The sequence below is a fragment of the Ceratotherium simum genome, chromosome 11, assembly GCF_057802395.1.
Source record: "Ceratotherium simum simum isolate JZ-2026a chromosome 11, ASM5780239v1, whole genome shotgun sequence".
Taxonomy (NCBI): Eukaryota; Metazoa; Chordata; class Mammalia; order Perissodactyla; family Rhinocerotidae; genus Ceratotherium; species Ceratotherium simum.
In genome coordinates this window covers 53,759,344-53,772,217 of record NC_141910.1, presented here as the reverse complement: position 1 = coordinate 53,772,217, position 12,874 = coordinate 53,759,344, and the positions used below count along the sequence as shown (strand labels likewise).

The 12,874-nt window shown below is 42.0% G+C and overlaps 1 protein-coding gene across 1 annotated transcript in view; it reads left to right on the top strand.

Annotated features, from left to right (window-relative positions):
- The window catches only part of MAPRE3 (microtubule associated protein RP/EB family member 3), a 52,112-nt gene that overhangs the window by 21,483 nt on the left and 17,755 nt on the right, over positions 1 to 12,874 (top strand). The window lies entirely within an intron of this gene.

The window sequence follows — 12,874 nt, the reverse complement described above, 5'->3', positions numbered from 1 at the left end:
AGCTCAGCACCACTGTGTGTTGTAAGATCCTAGGTTTATTCATTCTTGCTGTCTGCCAGCCACACAGCTTCACCACCCCAACTTTTTCATAAACAGCTATGGAATCACAGCACCGTCTCCCAAATTGACACAGAAGCAAAGCCTTGAGATACAACTTTCTTTGCCTTTTTCATTGTTTGATGGCATTCTCGAGTTTTTCGTGGCATCCTTAGAAGAGAAGGCTATGTGGAATTTCTGACGGCTGTTTTGCAGAACATCAAGAAACACCCGCTAAGCTCCAGAGCTTCTGGGCAGCCCCTGCTTGGTTGTGGTCAAGGAGAAAAGTGACTTGTCTCCGCTTGAGCTGGGCCCTGTGCAGGATGCTTTCCATACACTCCCTCGATTAATGTGAAAAGTGATCTAGAGTCTGTAATTCAGGGGAAAGGACAATAATATCATGAACGGAATGAAAGGCAGGCTTGAATTCTGTTTTCAGCTTCAATGTTGACTCACCATGGTAGGAAAGTGAGTTCCCCAGTGCCTCTATTTATCCTTCTATAAAATGAAGTTATTACCTACTCCCATTGCTCAACCATGAGGTCAGCGTTGGCAATACTTTGAAATTCTCAGATGAAAGATGATATAAAACTACAAAGTGAAGAGTTGGTGTAGGAGAGAATGCTAGAAGACTAAGAATAAGATGGCTAAGTGAGAGTAAAATGTAAGGATGTCAGGATTTTCTACTGTGCTGCCATGGGGACTTTCTGGGCCTCCATTTGCCTTGCTTGTCTTATGAAGGATGGTATGAATACACACTATCATAGAAGGAGAGGCAGCCTAGTGCAGTGGTTAAGAGCAAAGACTTTGGGGTCACCAACCTACTGAATCAGAAACTCAAGGTAGGGGGTGGGGCAGCTGCAGTTTTAAGAAATTCTTAAGGTGATTCTAGTGCACATCAAAGTTTGAGGAAAAACATGGTCCCCAAAGAGGTTGTGTATTTCCACACCTCTCGTCTGTGCTCAGGCTGTCCCAACTCCCTAACCGCCTCTCCCTCAGTCCCTCCACACATGCATCATAAGCATTGTTTCGTGGCTTTGCTTACTGTAATTGAACTCCAGCTCTTCTCTCAAGGTCCAGATCACATATCACCTTTTGCCCATAACGTTCCCTAACCTTTTTAGAGAAAATAATTATTTCTGGATACAAAGGAATATGCAACCATCAAAGAGAATGAAGTGAATCACTATACACAGCATGGAAAAGTAACCATGACATTTTTAGAGGGAAAAAAAGTCACAATAGGGGCTGGCCCGGTGGCATAGTGGTTAAGTTCACACACTCCGCTTCGGCGGCCCGGGGTTCACAGTTTCGGACCCCGAGCGCAGACTGACACACCGCTCATCAGGCCGTGCTGTGGCGGCATCCCACCTACAAAATACGGAAAGATGGGCACAGATGTTAGCTCAGGGCTAATCTTCCTCAAAAAGGGGGGATTGGCAATGAACGTTAGCTCAGAGCCAGTCTTCCTCACACACACACAAAAAGTTACAATATATATATTTTGGTTTTGTTTTTCTTTAAATGATGAAATAAATATGTGCGTATGTAGTTTGAATGTGTATATTAAAAGGTCTGAAGAATACACATACCTGATACCAGGAACCTTTTTTATTTTATACACATCTTTATTATTTGAATTTGAATACCACTTTTGTAATTTTTTGAATGCAATGACAGTTAGCAAGAGAGTAATTGCTCAAATAATTATAAGAGAAGAATTGATTGATGTTACAAGCCCTAGTATATGATGTTATCATTGCGTTTGTCTGTCTCCACGGTTCAGCTGTGAGCTCCTTGATGGCGGCCTTGTCCTGTTCATCTGCCTATCACCAGTGCCCAGCACTCGGTGGGTGTGCAGTGAATACTCACTGAATTTGAGAGATCTAAAACAGTCTAGGGAGGCTTGGTTGATCAGCCCCAGGGACTGTCAGGTCTGCTCCTGAGGCACAGCCTATCCATCAGTTGGTGTGTCGTCCTAGTAGAAGGACAATAGCAGAAAGGAAGTGATAATGGTGATTGAACCAACACTGCCTACAGCCTTGATCATGAAATAAAGAGCTTGATGGTGGTGGTAGGGAGAAGAAGACTTTGGGGGTGGCAGCTGGCTACAAATGGTCTGTGGGTCACTGCCATTCACTTTATTAAAAGGCACCACTCCCTAGTTATGATGCATGTGTACCTGCTCCAGAGTAACCCCTACTCTTTTTTAAAACAGAATAAAATTCCCCGTTCACTTTGTAGAGCCCTACAGAAATAAAAAGAAATGGATTCATTTTCCAGTTTCCTTAGTATCTCGTTTCTATCTCTATCCCTCCAGAATCCTACAATCATGAAATTGCCTAAATGATCTCTCCAGAAGGCCCTGGTAACTTCTAGGCATCCACTCCCAATCTTAAATTTCTAGGTCAGACTCTCAAACTCTAAATTAGGCCAGATATAAACAGATGACAACTGTCTGTGTTCTCTCCATTCCACTAAAATTAATGGGCATTCCTCCCCGCCTTCCCTTACTGAAGTAACTCACTGTCATAAATCATGCTAGACTTGCACCTTGCCCTTCCTAGGCCACACATGTGAGAATTTATTCCCTGTCCTTTGACACCACCACCACCGTCCCACACACATCCTTCCTTTGTGCCAACTTCCTGTGAGAAGCAGATATGTATAATTGTTTACTCTCATGATTTGGGGAATCAGAAGCTGTTATTACTTCTGTGACTAAGGGAGAAGAAATAAATGAGATATGTTTATATTTATTATATTTACATCTATAAGCTATAGCAATATTTTTTGTCAAAAATGTGATTTTAAAGTCACGGTTTAGGGGAAACAGGACACTCATTCTCACTGAGTAATGTTCTTAGATAATTTTTTTTTTAAATACTGACCTATTCTAGGGGTTGGGGATGGATTGTTTGAGGGAAAGAGAAGACAGGTCAGTCAGCAAACACTAAGCACCTACTTTGGGCCATGCTTTGGAGTTAAAAATACAAATATGAGACACTTCCCCTGCCCCTGAATTCATGTTGCAGTTTTAATATACTCTGCTGTAGTCATTCAGTGTGTGTGGGTGTGACTCCCTGCCCAGTGAGATGGCCAGTTGAAGACCAGCTGGTGAGCCCTCTGCCCCCTTCTCAGCCTTAACAACTCTGATGTTTGCTAGATTTAGTAAATAGGGCAGTTCTGGTCCTTTATTCTATTACTGTAGGCCCAGCTTGGTCCTGACCACTGGTCGGGTCTGAAAGTTCATATCTGTAAGGAAAGCCAGAACTGTAATGGAAATCTTGAGAACCATGCTCTCCCGAGAAGTAGATGGGCTTTTCCTACAAGACAGAGACTTATTGAGAACATTGACTTTAAGGAATGCTTCTAGGATACCCCGGATTTGGCCAGAGCCCTAATCTTTGTGGGTGGGAGCTGTCCAACATTTCAGCATACTTTTGCATCTGCCCACTTTGAAAGAAATGTAATGATGATCTGGCTGTTTGACTGTTTTGTTGTGTGCCATGTTCTTAGGGATTTGACACAGTTCAGGATCCAGCCTCTCAGGTCTTTAGATCTGATACTTTAATGATTAGCTCTCCTTAACGTTGCTGAGCCCTGAGAAAACTGACTTACATTTATTTGCTCAGGCACATTTGTACCAGAAAGTAAATTTAATGTAGCAAGGGATATACTTCTTCCCTATATTGTGGTGCCCTGAAAATCAGAAAGGTAATCAGAGCTCACTTTGTGAGCACGAAATCAGGGCAAATAGAGTTGGAACATGTTAAGAAATGATATATCATCCACACTGTGGTCAAGCTTGATTAATTCTCCCCTCTCTGCTAGAAGAGACACTATCCTAGTGACCAGAATACCAATGTCAACAGACTGCCACTCCACTGCACTATGTTAAAATTGCAGTAACATAGTTTTACTTTCTAGCCATCCTTTTTTCTATATTCCATAATAACCACCCTCTCTGTTTATAATTGCCTTTACAACCAGCTTTTACATCATAACACGTTACAGTTTTTCCAAGCTTGTAGCTTATTTTGCATTGATAAAGGGGCTGCCTTGTGACATCTAGGGAGATATGTTAGTCTTATTTACAATATCTCCAAGTCACACTATTCCTCCTAATAGGTAATTCTGTCTATAACATATAGATACTTGTTAACGGGGATCAGCAGACATTTTCTGTAAGGGCCAGATAGTAAATATTTTACACTTTGCAAGCCATACAGTCTCAGTCAAAACTACTCAACTCTGTTGGAATGTGAAAGCAGTCATAGACAATAGGTAAATGAGTGAGCATGGCTGTGTTCCAATAAAGCTTTATTTACAAAAAAAAAAGTGGCTCTAGCTCATAATTGCAGACCTCTGCTTATTAGTCATATATGATTCCTGACTTCAAGGCACTTATCTATTTGGGAATATGTTGGAAAAAAAGTTAAATGACAATATAAAGGATAGATTGGTAACTTAAATGTTGTTTGGCAAGCTATATGTATACTTAATCAAATTTATGTAAACTCATAAAATTCACTAAATATAGAGGGGTAAAGGGATTGCTGAAGGCTGGAGAGGTCAGAGAAGACAGTAGTAGAATCAGCATCTATTGGAAGGGACCTTAAGAGGTCACCTAAAAATAAAAGCTCACCTTGTGCATCCTTCAGTCTGGTTCTTGACCCCCCTAGGACATCCCCACAGGGTGTCATCACCTTGAAAACTTACCATGATAGGACCTCACCCTTTCTGGGATAGCCATGCTGCCTTTAACTGGCTCTGCTGGAAAAGTTTTTCTTCAATTGGTGAAAATTTGTCTTTCTTTACCTCCAACACTTGGGTCATAGTTTGACCCCTTGTGGCCACAGAGAAGGAGTCTAATCCTTACTCTCCTCCTGGTAGCCCTTCATGTAATTAAAGATAGTTCTCGGGTCACTCTGAGTTTTTCTTCCATCTCTAAGCTAAACCCCCAGTTTCTCCAGCAGATCCTCACATGAACTGGATTTGAATATATTCACCACATTCACTATCACAGTCGCTCTCCTCTGAACATGCTCCCACTCGTGAATGTTATTGCAAAAGTTTGCTGCACAGCACTGAACTCATTATTCCAGGTGTGGTCTAGTAAGCCCATAGAGGAGCAGTTATCACCTTCCTTGTCCTAGAAGGACTTTATAATCATATATCTGGTTTCAAACCAGTTCGGCTCTTACCAGCTATGTTACCTTGGGTAAGTTACTTCAGCTCTCTGAGCCTCGGTTTGGTTCTGCTAGTATCTGAGAACATACCATGTGCTGGGCACCATACCAGACAATAGGGATGCGAAGACTTAATCTACCCCTCAAGAAGCTCATAGTGAAGTGGAAGAAATAGATATGGTAAGTACTGTCTGTGTTAGTAGTGCATCCACACAGTATTACAGAAATACCTAGAAGGCCAACCTAACCCAGCCCAGGGGAAGGGGATGGGAATCAGGGAGAACTTTCCAGGGGAGCTGACACTTGAGGTGAATCTTGAGATTAGGTGGCATTTTCCAGGTGAAGATCGGTGGCAAGGAAGGGAAGGCATTTCTGGCAGAAGAAAAGTATGAACAGAAAGCTCCAAGGCGTGACTCAGCCTGGTGCAGTGCCTTAGAGCTGGAACCTGGAGTGGGAAGGGGGAGTGGTAACAGGAGGAAGCTGGAAGGGCAGCCAGGTACCAGTCCTGGGGCATGTGCTGGGGGCAGTGGGAGGACATCGAATCAGGGGTTGCTTTAATGATAGTCTGCAAAGAAGTGGACATGAAGCCTGTGAAATGGGGCTAGTGGTGCCTTCAGCACAGGAGTACCTCACCATGTTGTGAGGAGTAGATGAGATGAATAACATGCACAGTAGGGTCAGGCCCATGACAGGGGCTCAGTCAGTGGTGGTCCTCTTCCCCAGCCTCTGTCACCATAGCCTTTTGTCACTCCCATCACAATGGCAACTCACATCAAGCTCCTATCAGCTTAAATTCCTTATGTATTTTGCACACTTCTGTTGTAAATCCTGATGTCTCAGTCACATCTCTTCCTTTCTTTGCAGAAGTTCATATATATTTCTTTTGAGTGGTTTAGCCTCTTGCCATAGCCTGTCACAGCAGTTTGGGATCCTGATTCTGTCAGCCAGTGCTCATGGAAATAGTGGAACATGAGCTTCACCTTAAAAGGAGGAGGGTATTCAGGTACAAGTCAGGGCAGAGAGGGATTCAGTATTGGGGAGACTGGCGAAGGGACAACACTAGTCTGAAGCTGAGGGTTGAGGGATGGAGAAGTCAAAGAAAAGAATGGAGAGAAAGAAGTGGAGTGAAATTGTGAACACCAGGCCAAGAAGTTTGGTCTTTATCCTGTAGAATCTATATAGTTACAAAGAGCCCCTGGAAGATTTGGGGGGGATGGGATTAAAGCAGTGTTTTTGGAAAGTTTATCTTGCAATGAGGGGCAAGAAAAGTTGAAAGAAGACTAGAGGCAGTAATACTGTTGAGTCACAGAATGACAACAATCTGGACAAGGATGATGTCAGTGAGAATGGAAGGGATGAGATGGATGAGAAATATCGATGACTTGACAACTTGGCCGAAGTGGGAGAAGTGGGGTTAGATTCCAACTACATGCACTTTTAATGTGGCATTTCATGGATCCTTGAAAATTTTTTTTTAGCATTTTAGGATATAATACAGATTTAAAATATAAGTTCTAATATTTTACCATTAAAACATTTAATTGTTTCCACATTATCATTATTAATATCCCATTTCAATTTTGAATACGTTTCTCAATATTTTTAAGCTGCAGTTTGGAAGAAAAAATTAGTTTTTCCAATCTACAAATCCTTCTGCCAGTTCTTAGTTGTTGGTTCGTAAAAATAAAGATTCCACAAGAACTTAATTTTTTTTATTGATGTTTTAATAGTTTATAACATTGTGAAATTTTGGGTTGTACATTTTTGTTTGTCCATCACCATATATATGTCTCCCTTCACCCCTTGTGCCCACCCCCTACCCCCATTGCCCCTGGTAACCACAATATAGTTTTCTCTGTCCATGTGTTGGTTTATATTCCACATATGAGTGAGATCATACAGTGTTTGTCTTTCTCTTTCTGGCTTATTTCGCTTAACATAATACCATCCGGGCCCATCCATGTAGTTGCAAATGGGATGATTTTGTCTTTTTTTATGGCTGAGTAGTATTCCATTGTATATATACACCACATCTTTTGTTTTATTATTTTTTTTTATTTTTTATTTTTGTGTGTGTGTGTGTGTGAGGAAGATCAGCCCTGAGCTAACATCCATGCCAATCCTCCTCTTTTTGCTGAGGAAGACCAGCTCTGATGGTCTAACATCTATTGCCAATCCTCCTCCTTTTTTTTCCCCCAAAGCCCCAGTAGATAGTTGCATGTCATAGTTGCACATCCTTCTAGTTGCTGTGTGTGGGACGAGGCCTCAGCATGGCCAGAGAAGTGGTGCGTCAGTGCACGCCCGGGATCCGAACCCGGGCCACCAGTAGCGGAGTGCGCGCACCCAACCGCTAAGCCACAGGGCCGGCCCCCCATCTTCTTGGTCCAATCATCAGTTGAGGGACATTTAGGTTGCTTCCACTTCTTGGCTATAGTGAATAAGGCTGCAATGAACATAGGGGTGCATAAGCCTCTTTGGATTGTTGATTTCAGGTTCGTTGGATAGGTTCCCAGTAATGGGATAGCTGGATCATAGGGTATTTCTATTTTTAATTCTTTGAGGAATCTCCATACCGTTTTCCATAGAGGCTGCACCAGTTTGCATTCCCACCAGCTGTGTATGAGGGTTCCTGTTTCTCCACATCCTCTCCAACATTTGTTGTTTTTTGTCTTGGTGATTATAGCCATTCTAACGGGCGTGAGGTGATATCTTAGTGTTGTTTTGATTTACATTTCCCTGATAATTAGTGATGTTGAACGTCTTTTCATGTGCCTGTTGGCCATCTGTATATCTTCTTTGGAGACGTGCACAAGAACTTAATTTTTAAGATGCAAGTAGCACATTGCCACTTATCTATATGGATAGCTGATTTTACACATAAGTGTGTGTGTTTAGGTCGGTATTGTGCTTTATCCAGATAACAAAACAGTAAAAAAATGTACTTCAGTAATACGAAGCAACCATTTTCCAGGAGTGTACCATGAAACAGGTGTTATGGAAGGTTCTTAGGGGTTGAAAGACGTAGTCTGCACTCCAGGAGCTCACTGCTGAGCAAGGGAGAGCAGCCCGTGAACAAATAAGTACAATCAGGCTCGTGTGGAATATGACAGACGTGCGGGTACAGGGCTGTGGAGGCCCATCGTGTCTAGATGAGGCAGGAGGGAATGGAAAAAGGAATGAGGGAGGAAGAGAAAGGAGAAGAGTGAAAGATTTACAAACAGGGAGGAAAAAGAGTGAGGAATAGCAGAGATAAGTACAAGAAAAATAACTTACCCTTCGTTACACTCTATAATGCATAAGTACTTTCAGTTAGGTTCTCTCATTTGATTCTGCAAGAAGCTTAGGAGAGAGCAAGAAATGAGAGACGGGGAGGAGAAGATGAGAAGCGAGACCCACAGTGAAGAGGAGAGAGAGATGCACTAGGAAGAGCTCAGAGCCCCCTGTGATCCCCTGGGCCATCCCAGAGGACAGCGCCCTGCTGGTGGACGTGGACCTCAGCAGGCCTGATTAGAAGCTAGTGCGGACCTTTTAAAACCAGAGAAACTAGCAAGGGTAGGCTGGAACCGCCACTTCAGGGAAGTCTGAACCACCCAGACGAAGAGCAACAGAAGCCTTACAGTGGTTATTTTGGTAACTAGCGTCAAGGACTTCTTGCTCTCTGACCACGAGCTTTCTCCATTACTTCTCTACCCTGTTATATTGTTTTTTAACATATTTTATTGTTTTTTTTTCTTGTCACAAAAGTTATACATGTTCATTGTAAAAAATTTAGAGAATCCAGTAAACCCAAAGAAGAAGCTCAAAATCTCCTATAACCCTATCATCAGACAGAACCACAATTATTATTTTAGAATACGTATGCCTTTACATTATTCTTCTATGCCTATTGATATATTTTTGCTCTGTAATATTTTCCTCCATGAAATATGTTGTAAACATATTTCCATGGCTTTATCAGTTGAAATTGTGTTTTGGCACAAGTAACAGCAAACCGTAATAACAACCAGCAGTGTTAGTTAACAGCAAACCCTAACCCAAACTAATACTGGCTGAAACAAATAATAGGGGGTATTTTTCTCACATGACAGGAGTCTAGAATTGGGAGGTGCAGGCTGGTAAAACAGCTCAAGGACGTCATCAAGGACACTCTAGCTCCTTAGCCTATTGACCGTTACCTGTTGTCTCAAGGTGGCTCTTAGCTGTAAGAGAGGGTGGGAAGCAAGTATTTCGTTTTTCTGGCCTCTCTAGTGGAGACAGGCAAGGGAGAAGGGTGTTGGGAACAGGTGCTGAGTCAGCCAGCCAGTGGTGCCAAAGAGTCATTACATATTCTTCTATCATATTGCTCTCTTAAGCAGCTGCAGAGTTTAGATGTACCATGATTTATTTAACTGTTCATTATTGTTGATCATTTCAGTTGTTTCCAGCTTTTCATTATTATAAATATGCTTGTGTCTAAAGTTTTATACATACCCATAATTATTGCTTTAGCATAAAATTTCTAGAAGTAGAATTAAGATCAAAGAGTATATAAAATGTAAAGGTTTTTAATCTTTCTTTCTTTCTTTTTTTTTTTTTTTACCAAATTGCCCTCCAAAAATATTGTGCTAAATTACTCTCACCAACCGTCTTTAAAAGAGTACATTTCCTAGACTCGCAACAACAGGATTTGTTTGCTTGTTTTTTTGTCACTAAGCTATTATCCTATGACCATTATGCAGATTTAACTTTGTACTAGCTCTGACCAGACGCTGAAGTACCCAGCAGCCTCTGGGAGCCCAGAGCGAGGACCCTGGGAACCTCAGGCAGCCCCACTCTTCTCCGTGGCCGCCTGGAGGTGCCGGTCTGTAGGTGTCGTGTCTCCCAGGTGTCTGGTGGGGTCGTCGTCCTGACAGGCAGTGCAGGGGACTTGTAAGGTTTCTGGTGAGCACGTACCTCACTCCTCTATCCTTATTTTGAAAGTCCTCTCTGCCACTGTGGAGTCATCATTTGTCCCATATTAGTCCTAATTCAAGGCCATCCTGGCTTGTCTGGGATTGAAGTGCACCTGGGATCTGGCCCCTTTTGAAACAGCCCTCCCACATCCTCGCAATTTACTCTGACCTGATGTGCCTGAGGTGAGGTAGCCTTACAGGTCTGCCTCACCGTCTGTAACAGAGAGAAGGCTGGGAAGACAGTACCGGTAGATTCTGGGGGGTATTTAATCATATTAAGCTGCTTTTGAGACATGCTGCAGTTTCCCGGGGAGGTGGTCAAAAGAGTATCCCTAGGCATCACTACGCTGTGAAATAGTTATTAATTAGTCAGCAGTTAGCCACTATGTACCATCCTTCTCATCAAACAAGGATTCATCCATGGATGAGAGGAGGATTCCTCTGGCTAAATCATCTCTATGCACGTAGTAGGTGCTTAAATATTCATGTGTGTAGGCATATATTCATGTGTGAACAAATGAGTGAATGATGAATCTAAGCAAGACTGTGCTCAGTGCAGGAACATAGGCCAAATCCCAGTACCACACCATGACCCCTCTAAGAAAAAGAAAATTCCAGAATTCTGATTCCAGGAAGGAAATAATAAGGATTCTATTTTAGTGGTCCCTTCAGGACCTTACCCTGACCTCCAGAGAGGCGACACCCAAAGTGAGAAGCACCATCTTAAGGAGACTGACTTCTCTGTGAGCTTTTCTTATACGGTATGGTTTGAAGCTACTGTGAGTTATTACTGCCACGAGGGAAAGGAAAGGAAGAGATACTAAAATTTATGAAGCACCTGTTGTGAATCCAGCTACAGCCAGGATTGTAATACGGTGGCCAGTCCCTACTGTCAAACGTCCAGCCCAGGACCGCTCCCCAGGTCCCTCAGTTTTCCCCACTACAGAATGCTGCTTCAGTAAGATACCCACAAAATAAACCCCACACACAACTCACTGTATTTGACAATATTACAGTCCCCCATCACCTTATTCCTATCTAATTACGTTGATACTGGCTCTGTCAAAGACTTAAAAATTCTGACTGTCAGAATTGCATTACCAACCTCTGACCAATAACCATAACTGACTGGATTGACTAACATGGGGTTCTGTGTGGGCGCCCCGCTCAGGTTAGCTTTAACCTTCACGACAGTCCAGCAGTATGGGTATTTAAAAATTATTAGTAAAGTTGATCATTTTTCATGTGTTTGTTAGTCATTTGCACTTCTTCTTCCATGAAGTGTCTGTTCAGAGCATCTGTGTTTTGGGTGTCCATGAGCCACACACATTGTGATGTCCAAAAGGCATTCCTATTTTACAATAAGAAACCGAGGCCTGGAGAGGCTGCCTTTGCCCAGAGCCCAGAAGATCATGAGAGGCAGAGCTGGAATTGGGTTCTTTGTAGTTTTTTTTTTTTTTTTTTTTAAGGTTTTATTTATTTATTTTTCTCCCCAAAGCCCCAGTAGATAGTTGTATGTCATAGCTGCACATCCTTCCAGTTGCTGTGTGTGGGACGCGGCCTCAGCAAGGTCGGAGAAGCGGTGCATCGGTGCGCGCCCGGGATCTGAACCCGGGCCGCCAGCAGCGGAGCGCGCGCACTCAACCGCCAAGCCACGGGGCTGGCCCTCTTTGTAGTCTTTTTCACCACCGTTTTTGTGCACCATGCTGCCTGTCCATATGCCACTATATTTCCTAGGAAATATACCATAAGTCTACCATTTTGGTAGTGCAATTAAAGTTTTCCTTTTTACTTCTCCTAATTTCCTTTTAATTTCCTTTTTAATTCAGCAGAATCTTGGGAAACTCTAAGTCATTTTCCCTTTCTTAACCCTTTTCCCCCATTTTCTAGGCAAAAATATGAGAGAGAGGTATCGGGTAATGTCTAGCCTCATCATGGTTCCCTGGTGATGTGCATTTTCTCCATTGTTACCAAACTTCCACGTTTTCCATCTCAAAATACATTTTATCATAGCTGGAGTATGCTAACATCATTTTGCTTTCTTTTTATAATTACCTTAGGTGAATCTTCAAAACCTTCATATAAGGACATTTTCTAGTATCTCATGCTTAGAATTAATTACATGGAATATCAGAATTTAGTGAAAAAGTAGCTGCCACAGATATGTCTGGGGTCAGTACAAATTCATCCCAGGATACTGGATCTTCAGTAGAAGGTGTGAATAGTGAGAATTTATCATCAGGATTTCCAGATGTTTATTAGACAAGACCACATGGATGACTTGTGGGTTCCTCACTCTACAGCCCAAAACGGTTCACAGAAGAATAAATTTATGTGGGTAATAAAAATGGAAATAATGTTCTCTCTCACTAGTAGTCAAAGCAGCATTATTTAAAAGAACAAAAAAAATTGGTTTTGGTTAAATCAACATGTTTTAAAAAATAATAACACTCTGTGTTGGTGAGAGTGTGTTGAAATGAGCACTCAAACTTTTGGAAGAAAAATAAAAGCTTTTTGGAAAGGTGTTAGGTCTTTAAAAACATGTCATGCTCTTTAACACAGTAATTCCCTACCCAAGGAGATAGTATTATATTTAGACAAAAATTGAATATTTGAAGATATTAATTCCAGCACCATCTAAATATCAAAAATGTCCAACAATTGGAGAATGATTTAATAATAGCATGGAATATTACTCCCCATTAAATATGATGT